General features: G+C 28.6%; 2 non-coding genes across 2 annotated transcripts; both read right to left on the bottom strand.

The window, feature by feature from the left end:
• Window positions 1-3482: 3482 nt before the first annotated feature.
• TRNAC-GCA (transfer RNA cysteine (anticodon GCA)) lies at window positions 3483-3554 on the bottom strand. The gene has a single exon. It is a non-coding gene; the product is annotated as a tRNA-Cys (tRNA).
• Window positions 3555-8222: 4668 nt separating this feature from the next.
• TRNAC-GCA (transfer RNA cysteine (anticodon GCA)) lies at window positions 8223-8294 on the bottom strand. Its single transcript has one exon. It is a non-coding gene; the product is annotated as a tRNA-Cys (tRNA).
• Window positions 8295-15317: the final 7023 nt, after the last annotated feature.

Raw genomic sequence — 15317 nt, 5'->3', positions numbered from 1 at the left:
ATTGACTTTTTACAGACAACGTTTTTCGACCTTTTGGCTGATTTTTTAAATAGATTTCATATGAAGAAAGCACATCAATATGCATTCAACATTATATGCCTAAAATGTTTTAATGGATAAACAAGTAATAAAGCAAGAATTATTTGGTTTAAAAAGATTTATCTTCAGGGGGCACTCGGAGTTGAACCAAGGACCACTTAATCTGCAGTCAAATGCTCTGCCACTGAGATATACCCCCAAAACTTAAGTAATGCACACTCTTTTTTTTTTTTTTTAAATTACATTAAAGCTATAAGAACTTTACAAAGTTTTACATTATGATTATTTTTTCTTTCCGATGCATTTTTCTTCTCTAAAAATCTTTAATGAATTCAAAAAGTACAGACAAATAATCAGGAATTTTTATTTTACAAGTCAATTCTTAGTTTTAGAATCTTCCAAAGTGCTAAAAGTATCATCTTATAGATTTTTTACATTGACTTTTTACAGACAACGTTTTTCGACCTTTTGGCTGATTTTTTAAATAGATTTCATATGAAGAAAGCACATCAATATGCATTCAACATTATATGCCTAAAATGTTTTAATGGATAAACAAGTAAAAAAGCAAGAATTATTTGGTTTAAAAAGATTTATCTTAAGGGGGCACTCGGAGTTGAACCAAGGACCACTTAATCTGCAGTCAAATGCTCTGCCACTGAGATATACCCCCAAAACTTAAGTAATGCACACTCTTTTTTTTTTTTTTTTAAATTACATTAAAGCTATAAGAACTTTACAAAGTTTTACATTGTGATTATTTTTTCTTTCCGATGCATTTTTCTTCTCTAAAAATCTTTAATGAATTCAAAAAGTACAGACAAATAATCAGGAATTTTTATTTTACAAGTCAATTCTTAGTTTTAGAGTCTTCCAAAGTGCTAAAAGTATCATCTTATAGATTTTTTACATTGACTTTTCACAGACAACGTTTTTCGACCTTTTGGCTGATTTTTTAAATAGATTTCATATGAAGAAAGCACATCAATATGCATTCAACATTATATGCCTAAAATGTTTTAATGGATAAACAAGTAATAAAGCAAGAATTATTTGGTTTAAAAAGATTTATCTTCAGGGGGCACTCGGAGTTGAACCAAGGACCACTTAATCTGCAGTCAAATGCTCTGCCACTGAGATATACCCCCAAAACTTAAGTAATGTACACTCTTTTTTTTTTTTTTTTAAATTACATTAAAGCTATAAGAACTTTACAAAGCTTTACATTGTGATTATTTTTTCTTTTCGATGCATTTTTCTTCTCTAAAAATCTTTAATGAATTCAAAAAGTACAGACAAATAATCAGGAATTTTTATTTTACAAGTCAATTCTTAGTTTTAGAGTCTTCCAAAGTGCTAAAAGTATCATCTTATAGATTTTTTACATTGACTTTTCACAGACAACGTTTTTCGACCTTTTGGCTGATTTTTTAAATAGATTTCATATGAAGAAAGCACATCAATATGCATTCAACGTTATATGCCTAAAATGTTTTAATGGGTAAACAAGTAATAAAGCAAGAATTATTTGGTTTAAAAAGATTTATCTTCAGGGTGCACTTGGAGTTGAACCAAGGACCTCTTAGTCTGCAGTCAAATGCTCTGCCACTGAGATATACCCCCAAAACTTAAGTAATGCACACTCTTTTTTTTTTTTTTTAATTACATTAAAGCTATAAGAACTTTACAAAGTTTTACATTGTGATTATTTTTTCTTTCCGATGCATTTTTCTTCTCTAAAAATCTTTAATGAATTCAAAAGGTACAGACAAATAATCAGGAATTTTTATTTTACAAGTCAATTCTTAGTTTTAGAGTCTTCCAAAGTGCTAAAAGTATCATCTTATAGATTTTTTACATTGACTTTTTACAGACAACGTTTTTCGACCTTTTGGCTGATTTTTTAAATAGATTTCATATGAAGAAAGCACATCAATATGCATTCAACGTTATATGCCTAAAATGTTTTAATGGATAAACAAGTGATAAAGCTAGAATTATTTGGTTTAAAAAGAATTAGCTTCAGGAGGCACTCGGAGTTGAACCAAGGACCTCTTGATCTGCAGTCAAATGCTCTGCCACTGAGCTATACCCCAAAAACTTAAGTAATGCACACTCTTTTTTTTTTTTTTTTAAATTACATTAAAGCTATAAGAACTTTACAAAGTTTTAACTTGTGATTATTTTTTCTTTCCGATGCATTTTTCTTCTCTAAAAATCTTTAATGAATTCAAAAAGTACAGACAAATAATCAGGAATTTTTATTTTACAAGTCAATTCTTAGTTTTAGAGTCTTCCAAAGTGCTAAAAGTATCATCTTATAGATTTTTTACATTGACTTTTTACAGACAACGTTTTTCGACCTTTTGGCTGATTTTTTAAATAGATTTCATATGAAGAAAGCACATCAATATGCATTCAACATTATATGCCTAAAATGTTTTAATGGATAAACAAGTAATAAAGCAAGAATTATTTGGTTTAAAAAGATTTATCTTCAGTGGGCACTCGGAGTTGAACCAAGGACCACTTAATCTGCAGTCAAATGCTCTGCCACTGAGATATACCCCCAAAACTTAAGCAATGTGCACTCTTTTTTTTTTTTTTTTTAAATTACATTAAAGCTATAAGAACTTTACAAAGCATTACATTGTGATTATTTTTTCTTTCCGATGCATTTTTCTTCTCTAAAAATCTTTAATGAATTCAAAAAGTACAGACAAATAATCAGGAATTTTTATTTTACAAGTCAATTCTTAGTTTTAGAGTCTTCCAAAGTGCTAAAAGTATCATCTTATAGATTTTTAACATTGACTTTTCACAGACAACGTTTTTCGACCTTTTGGCTGATTTTTTAAATAGATTTCATATGAAGAAAGCACATCAATATGCATTCAACGTTATATGCCTAAAATGTTTTAATGGATAAACAAGTAATAAAGCAAGAAATATTTGGTTTAAAAAGATTTATCTTCAGTGGGCACTCAGAGTTGAACCAAGGACCTCTTAATCTGCAGTTAAATGCTCTGCCACTGAGATATACCCCCAAAACTTAAGTAATGCTCACTTTTTTTTTTTTTTAAATTACATTAAAGCTATAAGAACTTTACCAAGCTTTACATTGTGATTATTTTTTCTTTCCGTTGCATTTTTCTTCTCTAAAAATCTTTAATGAATTCAAAAAGTACAGACAAATAATCAGGAATTTTTATTTTACAAGTCAATTCTTAGTTTTAGAGTCTTCCAAAGTGCTAAAAGTATCATCTTATAGATTTTTTACATTGACTTTTTACAGACGTTTTTCGACCTTTTGGCTGATTTTTTAAATAGATTTCATATGAAGAAAGCACATCAATATGCATTCAACGTTATATGCCTAAAATGTTTTAATGGATAAACAAGTAATAAAGCTAGAATTATTTGGTTTAAAAAGATTTATCTTCAGGGGGCACTCGGAGTTGAACCAAGGACCTTTTGATTTGCAGTCAAATGCTCTGCCACTGAGCTATACCCCCAAAATTTAAGTAATGCACCCTCTTTTTTTTTTTTTTTTTAAATTATATTAAAGCTATAAGAACTTTACAAAGTTTTACATTGTGATTATTTTTTCTTTCCGATGCATTTTTCTTCTCTAAAAATCTTTAATGAATTCAAAAAGTACAGACAAATAATCAGGAATTTTTATTTTACAAGTCCATTCTTAGTTTTAGAATCTTCCAAAGTGCTAAAAGTATCATCTTATAGATTTTTTACATTGACTTTTTACAGACAACGTTTTTCGACCTTTTGGCTGATTTTTTAAATAGATTTCATATGAAGAAAGCACATCAATATGCATTCAACATTATATGCCTAAAATGTTTTAATGGATAAACAAGTAATAAAGCAAGAATTATTTGGTTTAAAAAGATTTATCTTCAGGGGGCACTCGGAGTTGAACCAAGGACCACTTAATCTGCAGTCAAATGCTCTGCCACTGAGATATACCCCCAAAACTTAAGTAATGTACACTCTTTTTTTTTTTTTTTAAATTACTTTAAAGCTATAAGAACTTTACAAAGCTTTACATTGTGATTATTTTTTCTTTTCGATGCATTTTTCTTCTCTAAAAATCTTTAATGAATTCAAAAAGTACAGACAAATAATCAGGAATTTTTATTTTACAAGTCAATTCTTAGTTTTAGAGTCTTCCAAAGTGCTAAAAGTATCATCTTATAGATTTTTTACATTGACTTTTCACAGACAACGTTTTTCGACCTTTTGGCTGATTTTTTAAATAGATTTCATATGAAGAAAGCACATCAATATGCATTCAACGTTATATGCCTAAAATGTTTTAATGGGTAAACAAGTAATAAAGCAAGAATTATTTGGTTTAAAAAGAATTAGCTTCAGGAGGCACTCGGAGTTGAACCAAGGACCTCTTGATCTGCAGTCAAATGCTCTGCCACTGAGCTATACCCCAAAAACTTAAGTAATGCACACTCTTTTTTTTTTTTTTTAAATTACATTAAAGCTATAAGAACTTTACAAAGTTTTACATTGTGATTATTTTTTCTTTCCGATGCATTTTTCTTCTCTAAAAATCTTTAATGAATTCAAAAAGTACAGACAAATAATCAGGAATTTTTATTTTACAAGTCAATTCTTAGTTTTAGAATCTTCCAAAGTGCTAAAAGTATCATCTTATAGATTTTTTACATTGACTTTTTACAGACAACGTTTTTCGACCTTTTGGCTGATTTTTTAAATAGATTTCATATGAAGAAAGCACATCAATATGCATTCAACATTATATGCCTAAAATGTTTTAATGGATAAACAAGTAATAAAGCAAGAATTATTTGGTTTAAAAAGATTTATCTTCAGGGGGCACTCGGAGTTGAACCAAGGACCACTTAATCTGCAGTCAAATGCTCTGCCACTGAGATATACCCCCAAAACTTAAGTAATGCACACTCTTTTTTTTTTTTTTTAAATTACATTAAAGCTATAAGAACTTTACAAAGTTTTACATTATGATTATTTTTTCTTTCCGATGCATTTTTCTTCTCTAAAAATCTTTAATGAATTCAAAAAGTACAGACAAATAATCAGGAATTTTTATTTTACAAGTCAATTCTTAGTTTTAGAATCTTCCAAAGTGCTAAAAGTATCATCTTATAGATTTTTTACATTGACTTTTTACAGACAACGTTTTTCGACCTTTTGGCTGATTTTTTAAATAGATTTCATATGAAGAAAGCACATCAATATGCATTCAACATTATATGCCTAAAATGTTTTAATGGATAAACAAGTAAAAAAGCAAGAATTATTTGGTTTAAAAAGATTTATCTTAAGGGGGCACTCGGAGTTGAACCAAGGACCACTTAATCTGCAGTCAAATGCTCTGCCACTGAGATATACCCCCAAAACTTAAGTAATGCACACTCTTTTTTTTTTTTTTTTAAATTACATTAAAGCTATAAGAACTTTACAAAGTTTTACATTGTGATTATTTTTTCTTTCCGATGCATTTTTCTTCTCTAAAAATCTTTAATGAATTCAAAAAGTACAGACAAATAATCAGGAATTTTTATTTTACAAGTCAATTCTTAGTTTTAGAGTCTTCCAAAGTGCTAAAAGTATCATCTTATAGATTTTTTACATTGACTTTTCACAGACAACGTTTTTCGACCTTTTGGCTGATTTTTTAAATAGATTTCATATGAAGAAAGCACATCAATATGCATTCAACATTATATGCCTAAAATGTTTTAATGGATAAACAAGTAATAAAGCAAGAATTATTTGGTTTAAAAAGATTTATCTTCAGGGGGCACTCGGAGTTGAACCAAGGACCACTTAATCTGCAGTCAAATGCTCTGCCACTGAGATATACCCCCAAAACTTAAGTAATGTGCACTCTTTTTTTTTTTTTTTTAAATTACATTAAAGCTATAAGAACTTTACAAAGCTTTACATTGTGATTATTTTTTCTTTTCGATGCATTTTTCTTCTCTAAAAATCTTTAATGAATTCAAAAAGTACAGACAAATAATCAGGAATTTTTATTTTACAAGTCAATTCTTAGTTTTAGAGTCTTCCAAAGTGCTAAAAGTATCATCTTATAGATTTTTTACATTGACTTTTCACAGACAACGTTTTTCGACCTTTTGGCTGATTTTTTAAATAGATTTCATATGAAGAAAGCACATCAATATGCATTCAACGTTATATGCCTAAAATGTTTTAATGGGTAAACAAGTAATAAAGCAAGAATTATTTGGTTTAAAAAGATTTATCTTCAGGGTGCACTTGGAGTTGAACCAAGGACCTCTTAGTCTGCAGTCAAATGCTCTGCCACTGAGATATACCCCCAAAACTTAAGTAATGCACACTCTTTTTTTTTTTTTTTAATTACATTAAAGCTATAAGAACTTTACAAAGTTTTACATTGTGATTATTTTTTCTTTCCGATGCATTTTTCTTCTCTAAAAATCTTTAATGAATTCAAAAGGTACAGACAAATAATCAGGAATTTTTATTTTACAAGTCAATTCTTAGTTTTAGAGTCTTCCAAAGTGCTAAAAGTATCATCTTATAGATTTTTTACATTGACTTTTTACAGACAACGTTTTTCGACCTTTTGGCTGATTTTTTAAATAGATTTCATATGAAGAAAGCACATCAATATGCATTCAACGTTATATGCCTAAAATGTTTTAATGGATAAACAAGTGATAAAGCTAGAATTATTTGGTTTAAAAAGAATTAGCTTCAGGAGGCACTCGGAGTTGAACCAAGGACCTCTTGATCTGCAGTCAAATGCTCTGCCACTGAGCTATACCCCAAAAACTTAAGTAATGCACACTCTTTTTTTTTTTTTTTTAAATTACATTAAAGCTATAAGAACTTTACAAAGTTTTAACTTGTGATTATTTTTTCTTTCCGATGCATTTTTCTTCTCTAAAAATCTTTAATGAATTCAAAAAGTACAGACAAATAATCAGGAATTTTTATTTTACAAGTCAATTCTTAGTTTTAGAGTCTTCCAAAGTGCTAAAAGTATCATCTTATAGATTTTTTACATTGACTTTTTACAGACAACGTTTTTCGACCTTTTGGCTGATTTTTTAAATAGATTTCATATGAAGAAAGCACATCAATATGCATTCAACATTATATGCCTAAAATGTTTTAATGGATAAACAAGTAATAAAGCAAGAATTATTTGGTTTAAAAAGATTTATCTTCAGGGGGCACTCGGAGTTGAACCAAGGACCACTTAATCTGCAGTCAAATGCTCTGCCACTGAGATATACCCCCAAAACTTAAGCAATGTGCACTCTTTCTTTTTTTTTTTTTAAATTACATTAAAGCTATAAGAACTTTACAAAGCATTACATTGTGATTATTTTTTCTTTCCGATGCATTTTTCTTCTCTAAAAATCTTTAATGAATTCAAAAAGTACAGACAAATAATCAGGAATTTTTATTTTACAAGTCAATTCTTAGTTTTAGAGTCTTCCAAAGTGCTAAAAGTATCATCTTATAGATTTTTAACATTGACTTTTCACAGACAACGTTTTTCGACCTTTTGGCTGATTTTTTAAATAGATTTCATATGAAGAAAGCACATCAATATGCATTCAACGTTATATGCCTAAAATGTTTTAATGGATAAACAAGTAATAAAGCAAGAAATATTTGGTTTAAAAAGATTTATCTTCAGTGGGCACTCGGAGTTGAACCAAGGACCTCTTAATCTGCAGTTAAATGCTCTGCCACTGAGATATACCCCCAAAACTTAAGTAATGCTCACTTTTTTTTTTTTTTAAATTACATTAAAGCTATAAGAACTTTACCAAGCTTTACATTGTGATTATTTTTTCTTTCCGTTGCATTTTTCTTCTCTAAAAATCTTTAATGAATTCAAAAAGTACAGACAAATAATCAGGAATTTTTATTTTACAAGTCAATTCTTAGTTTTAGAGTCTTCCAAAGTGCTAAAAGTATCATCTTATAGATTTTTTACATTGACTTTTTACAGACGTTTTTCGACCTTTTGGCTGATTTTTTAAATAGATTTCATATGAAGAAAGCACATCAATATACATTCAACGTTATATGCCTAAAATGTTTTAATGGATAAACAAGTAATAAAGCTAGAATTATTTGGTTTAAAAAGATTTATCTTCAGGGGGCACTCGGAGTTGAACCAAGGACCTTTTGATCTGCAGTCAAATGCTCTGCCACTGAGCTATACCCCCAAAATTTAAGTAATGCACCCTCTTTTTTTTTTTTTTTTTAAATTATATTAAAGCTATAAGAACTTTACAAAGTTTTACATTGTGATTATTTTTTCTTTCCGATGCATTTTTCTTCTCTAAAAATCTTTAATGAATTCAAAAAGTACAGACAAATAATCAGGAATTTTTATTTTACAAGTCCATTCTTAGTTTTAGAATCTTCCAAAGTGCTAAAAGTATCATCTTATAGATTTTTTACATTGACTTTTTACAGACAACGTTTTTCGACCTTTTGGCTGATTTTTTAAATAGATTTCATATGAAGAAAGCACATCAATATGCATTCAACATTATATGCCTAAAATGTTTTAATGGATAAACAAGTAATAAAGCAAGAATTATTTGGTTTAAAAAGATTTATCTTCAGGGGGCACTCGGAGTTGAACCAAGGACCACTTAATCTGCAGACAAATGCTCTGCCACTGAGATATACCCCCAAAACTTAAGTAATGCACACTCTTTTTTTTTTTTTTTTAAATTACATTAAAGCTATAAGAACTTTACAAAGTTTTACATTGTGATTATTTTTTCTTTCCGATGCATTTTTCTTCTCTAAAAATCTTTAATGAATTCAAAAAGTACAGACAAATAATCAGGAATTTTTATTTTACAAGTCCATTCTTAGTTTTAGAATCTTCCAAAGTGCTAAAAGTATCATCTTATAGATTTTTTACATTGACTTTTTACAGACAACGTTTTTCGACCTTTTGGCTGATTTTTTAAATAGATTTCATATGAAGAAAGCACATCAATATGCATTCAACATTATATGCCTAAAATGTTTTAATGGATAAACAAGTAATAAAGCTAGAATTATTTGGTTTAAAAAGAATTAGCTTCAGGAGGCACTCGGAGTTGAACCAAGGACCTCTTGATGTGCAGTCAAATGCTCTGCCACTGAGCTATACCCCAAAAGCTTAAGTAATGCACACTCTTTTTTTTTTTTTTTTAAATTACATTAAAGCTATAAGAACTTTACAAAGTTTTACATTGTGATTATTTTTTCTTTCCGATGCATTTTTCTTCTCTAAAAATCTTTAATGAATTCAAAAAGTACAGACAAATAATCAGGAATTTTTATTTTACAAGTCAATTCTTAGTTTTAGAATCTTCCAAAGTGCTAAAAGTATCATCTTATAGATTTTTTACATTGACTTTTTACAGACAACGTTTTTCGACCTTTTGGCTGATTTTTTAAATAGATTTCATATGAAGAAAGCACATCAATATGCATTCAACATTATATGCCTAAAATGTTTTAATGGATAAACAAGTAATAAAGCAAGAATTATTTGGTTTAAAAAGATTTATCTTCAGGGGGCACTCGGAGTTGAACCAAGGACCACTTAATCTGCAGTCAAATGCTCTGCCACTGAGATATACCCCCAAAACTTAAGTAATGCACACTCTTTTTTTTTTTTTTTAAATTACATTAAAGCTATAAGAACTTTACAAAGTTTAACATTATGATTATTTTTTCTTTCCGATGCATTTTTCTTCTCTAAAAATCTTTAATGAATTCAAAAAGTACAGACAAATAATCAGGAATTTTTATTTTACAAGTCAATTCTTAGTTTTAGAATCTTCCAAAGTGCTAAAAGTATCATCTTATAGATTTTTTACATTGACTTTTTACAGACAACGTTTTTCGACCTTTTGGCTGATTTTTTAAATAGATTTCATATGAAGAAAGCACATCAATATGCATTCAACATTATATGCCTAAAATGTTTTAATGGATAAACAAGTAAAAAAGCAAGAATTATTTGGTTTAAAAAGATTTATCTTAAGGGGGCACGCGGAGTTGAACCAAGGACCACTTAATCTGCAGTCAAATGCTCTGCCACTGAGATATACCCCCAAAACTTAAGTAATGCACACTCTTTTTTTTTTTTTTTTAAATTACATTAAAGCTATAAGAACTTTACAAAGTTTTACATTGTGATTATTTTTTCTTTCCGATGCATTTTTCTTCTCTAAAAATCTTTAATGAATTCAAAAAGTACAGACAAATAATCAGGAATTTTTATTTTACAAGTCAATTCTTAGTTTTAGAGTCTTCCAAAGTGCTAAAAGTATCATCTTATAGATTTTTTACATTGACTTTTCACAGACGTTTTTCGACCTTTTGGCTGATTTTTTAAATAGATTTCATATGAAGAAAGCACATCAATATGCATTCAACATTATATACCTAAAATGTTTTAATGGATAAACAAGTAATAAAGCAAGAATTATTTGGTTTAAAAAGATTTATCTTCAGGGGGCACTCGGAGTTGAACCAAGGACCACTTAATCTGCAGTCAAATGCTCTGCCACTGAGATATACCCCCAAAACTTAAGTAATGTACACTCTTTTTTTTTTTTTTAAATTACTTTAAAGCTATAAGAACTTTACAAAGCTTTACATTGTGATTATTTTTTCTTTTCGATGCATTTTTCTTCTCTAAAAATCTTTAATGAATTCAAAAAGTACAGACAAATAATCAGGAATTTTTATTTTACAAGTCAATTCTTAGTTTTAGAGTCTTCCAAAGTGCTAAAAGTATCATCTTATAGATTTTTTACATTGACTTTTCACAGACAACGTTTTTCGACCTTTTGGCTGATTTTTTAAATAGATTTCATATGAAGAAAGCACATCAATATGCATTCAACGTTATATGCCTAAAATGTTTTAATGGGTAAACAAGTAATAAAGCAAGAATTATTTGGTTTAAAAAGAATTAGCTTCAGGAGGCACTCGGAGTTGAACCAAGGACCTCTTGATCTGCAGTCAAATGCTCTGCCACTGAGCTATACCCCAAAAACTTAAGTAATGCACACTCTTTTTTTTTTTTTTTTAAATTACATTAAAGCTATAAGAACTTTACAAAGTTTTACATTGTGATTATTTTTTCTTTCCGATGCATTTTTCTTCTCTAAAAATCTTTAATGAATTCAAAAAGTACAGACAAATAATCAGGAATTTTTATTTTACAAGTCAATTCTTAGTTTTAGAATCTTCCAAAGTGCTAAAAGTATCATCTTATAGATTTTTTACATTGACTTTTTACAGACAACGTTTTTCGACCTTTTGGCTGATTTTTTAAATAGATTTCATATGAAGAAAGCACATCAATATGCATTCAACATTATATGCCTAAAATGTTTTAATGGATAAACAAGTAATAAAGCAAGAATTATTTGGTTTAAAAGGATTTATCTTCAGGGGGCACTCGGAGTTGAACCAAGGACCACTTAATCTGCAGTCAAATGCTCTGCCACTGAGATATACCCCCAAAACTTAAGTAATGCACACTCTTTTTTTTTTTTTTTAAATTACATTAAAGCTATAAGAACTTTACAAAGTTTTACATTATGATTATTTTTTCTTTCCGATGCATTTTTCTTCTCTAAAAATCTTTAATGAATTCAAAAAGTACAGACAAATAATCAGGAATTTTTATTTTACAAGTCAATTCTTAGTTTTAGAATCTTCCAAAGTGCTAAAAGTATCATCTTATAGATTTTTTACATTGACTTTTTACAGACAACGTTTTTCGACCTTTTGGCTGATTTTTTAAATAGATTTCATATGAAGAAAGCACATCAATATGCATTCAACATTATATGCCTAAAATGTTTTAATGGATAAACAAGTAAAAAAGCAAGAATTATTTGGTTTAAAAAGATTTATCTTAAGGGGGCACTCGGAGTTGAACCAAGGACCACTTAATCTGCAGTCAAATGCTCTGCCACTGAGATATACCCCCAAAACTTAAGTAATGCACACTCTTTTTTTTTTTTTTTTAAATTACATTAAAGCTATAAGAACTTTACAAAGCTTTACATTGTGATTATTTTTTCTTTCCGATGCATTTTTCTTCTCTAAAAATCTTTAATGAATTCAAAAAGTACAGACAAATAATCAGGAATTTTTATTTTACAAGTCAATTCTTAGTTTTAGAGTCTTCCAAAGTGCTAAAAGTATCATCTTATAGATTTTTTACATTGACTTTTCACAGACAACGTTTTTCGACCTTTTGGCTGATTTTTTAAATAGATTTCATATGAAGAAAGCACATCAATATGCATTCAACATTATATGCCTAAAATGTTTTAATGGATAAACAAGTAATAAAGCAAGAATTATTTGGTTTAAAAAGATTTATCTTCAGGGGGCACTCGGAGTTGAACCAAGGACCACTTAATCTGCAGTCAAATGCTCTGCCACTGAGATATACCCCCAAAACTTAAGTAATGTACACTCTTTTTTTTTTTTTTTTAAATTACATTAAAGCTATAAGAACTTTACAAAGCTTTACATTGTGATTATTTTTTCTTTTCGATGCATTTTTCTTCTCTAAAAATCTTTAATGAATTCAAAAAGTACAGACAAATAATCAGGAATTTTTATTTTACAAGTCAATTCTTAGTTTTAGAGTCTTCCAAAGTGCTAAAAGTATCATCTTATAGATTTTTTACATTGACTTTTCACAGACAACGTTTTTCGACCTTTTGGCTGATTTTTTAAATAGATTTCATATGAAGAAAGCACATCAATATGCATTCAACGTTATATGCCTAAAATGTTTTAATGGGTAAACAAGTAATAAAGCAAGAATTATTTGGTTTAAAAAGGTTTATCTTCAGGGTGCACTTGGAGTTGAACCAAGGACCTCTTAGTCTGCAGTCAAATGCTCTGCCACTGAGATATACCCCCAAAACTTAAGTAATGCACACTCTTTTTTTTTTTTTTTAATTACATTAAAGCTATAAGAACTTTACAAAGTTTTACATTGTGATTATTTTTTCTTTCCGATGCATTTTTCTTCTCTAAAAATCTTTAATGAATTCAAAAGGTACAGACAAATAATCAGGAATTTTTATTTTACAAGTCAATTCTTAGTTTTAGAGTCTTCCAAAGTGCTAAAAGTATCATCTTATAGATTTTTTACATTGACTTTTTACAGACAACGTTTTTCGACCTTTTGGCTGATTTTTTAAATAGATTTCATATGAAGAAAGCACATCAATATGCATTCAACGTTATATGCCTAAAATGTTTTAATGGATAAACAAGTAATAAAGCTAGAATTATTTGGTTTAAAAAGAATTAGCTTCCGGAGGCACTCGGAGTTGAACCAAGGACCTCTTGATCTGCAGTCAAATGCTCTGCCACTGAGCTATACCCCAAAAGCTTAAGTAATGCACACTCTTTTTTTTTTAAATTACATTAAAGCTATAAGAGCTTTACAAAGTTTTACATTGTGATTTTTTTTTCTTTCCGATGCATTTTTCTTCTCTAAAAATCTTTAATGAATTCAAAAAGTACAGACAAATAATCAGGAATTTTTATTTTACAAGTCAATTCTTAGTTTTAGAATCTTCCAAAGTGCTAAAAGTATCATCTTATAGATTTTTTACATTGACTTTTTACAGACAACGTTTTTCGACCTTTTGGCTGATTTTTTAAATAGATTTCATATGAAGAAAGCACATCAATATGCATTCAACATTATATGCCTAAAATGTTTTAATGGATAAACAAGTAATAAAGCAAGAATTATTTGGTTAAAAAGATATATATTCAGGGGGCACTCGGAGTTGAACCAAGGACCACTTAATCTGCAGTCAAATGCTCTGCCACTGAGATATACCCCCAAAACTTAAGTAATGTACACTCTTTTTTTTTTTTTTTTAAATTACATTAAAGCTATAAGAACTTTACAAAGCTTTACATTGTGATTATTTTTTCTTTTCGATGCATTTTTCTTCTCTAAAAATCTTTAATGAATTCAAAAAGTACAGACGAGTAATCAGGAATTTTTATTTTACAAGTCAATTCTTAGTTTTAGAGTCTTCCAAAGTGCTAAAAGTATCATCTTATAGATTTTTTACATTGACTTTTCACAGACAACGTTTTTCGACCTTTTGGCTGATTTTTTAAATAGATTTCATATGAAGAAAGCACATCAATATGCATTCAACGTTATATGCCTAAAATGTTTTAATGGATAAACAAGTAATAAAGCAAGAATTATTTGGTTTAAAAAGATTTATCTTCAGGGGGCACTCGGAGTTGAACCAAGGACCACTTAATCTGCAGTCATATGCTCTGCCACTGAGATATACCCCCAAAACTTAAGTAATGCACACTCTTTTTTTTTTTTTTTTTAAATTACATTAAAGCTATAAGAACTTTACAAAGCTTTACATTGTGATTATTTTTTCTTTCCGATGCATTTTTCTTCTCTAAAAATCTTTAATGAATTCAAAAAGTACAGACAAATAATCAGGAATTTTTATTTTACAAGTCAATTCTTAGTTTTAGAGACTTCCAAAGTGCTAAAAGTATCATATTATAGATTTTTTACAGACAACGTTTTTCGACCTTTTGGCTGATTTTTTAAATAGATTTCATATGAAGAAAGCACATCAATATGCATTCAACGTTATATGCCTAAAATGTTTTAATGGATAAACAAGTAATAAAGCAAGAATTATTTTGTTTAAAAAGATTTATCTTCAGGGGGCACTCGGAGTTGAACCAAAGACCTATTAATCTGCAGTCAAATGCTCTGCCACTGAGATATACCCCCAAAACTTAAGTAATGCGCACTATTTTTTTTTTTTTAAATTACATTAAAGCTATAAGAACTTTACAAAGCTTTACATTGTGATTATTTTTGCTTTCCGATGCATTTTTCTTCTCTAAAGATCTTTAATGAATTCAAAAAGTACAGACAAATAATCAGGAATTTTTATTTTACAAGTCAATTCTTAGTTTTAGAGTCTTCCAAAGTGCTAAAAGTATCATCTTATAGATTTTTTACATTGACTTTTTACAGACAACGTTTTTCGACCTTTTAGCTGATTTTTTAAATAGATTTCATATGAAGAAAGCACATCAATATGCATTCAACGTTATATGCCTAAAATGTTTTAATGGATAAACAAGTAATAAAGCTAGAATTATTTGGTTTAAAAAGATTTATTTTC

This window comes from Phyllobates terribilis, unplaced genomic scaffold (assembly GCF_046119375.1).
Source record: "Phyllobates terribilis strain yellow unplaced genomic scaffold, ASM4611937v1 Scaffold_1__5_contigs__length_1240528914, whole genome shotgun sequence".
Lineage (NCBI taxonomy): Eukaryota > Metazoa > Chordata > Amphibia > Anura > Dendrobatidae > Phyllobates > Phyllobates terribilis.
This window is presented reverse-complemented; position numbering and strand designations above follow the sequence as displayed.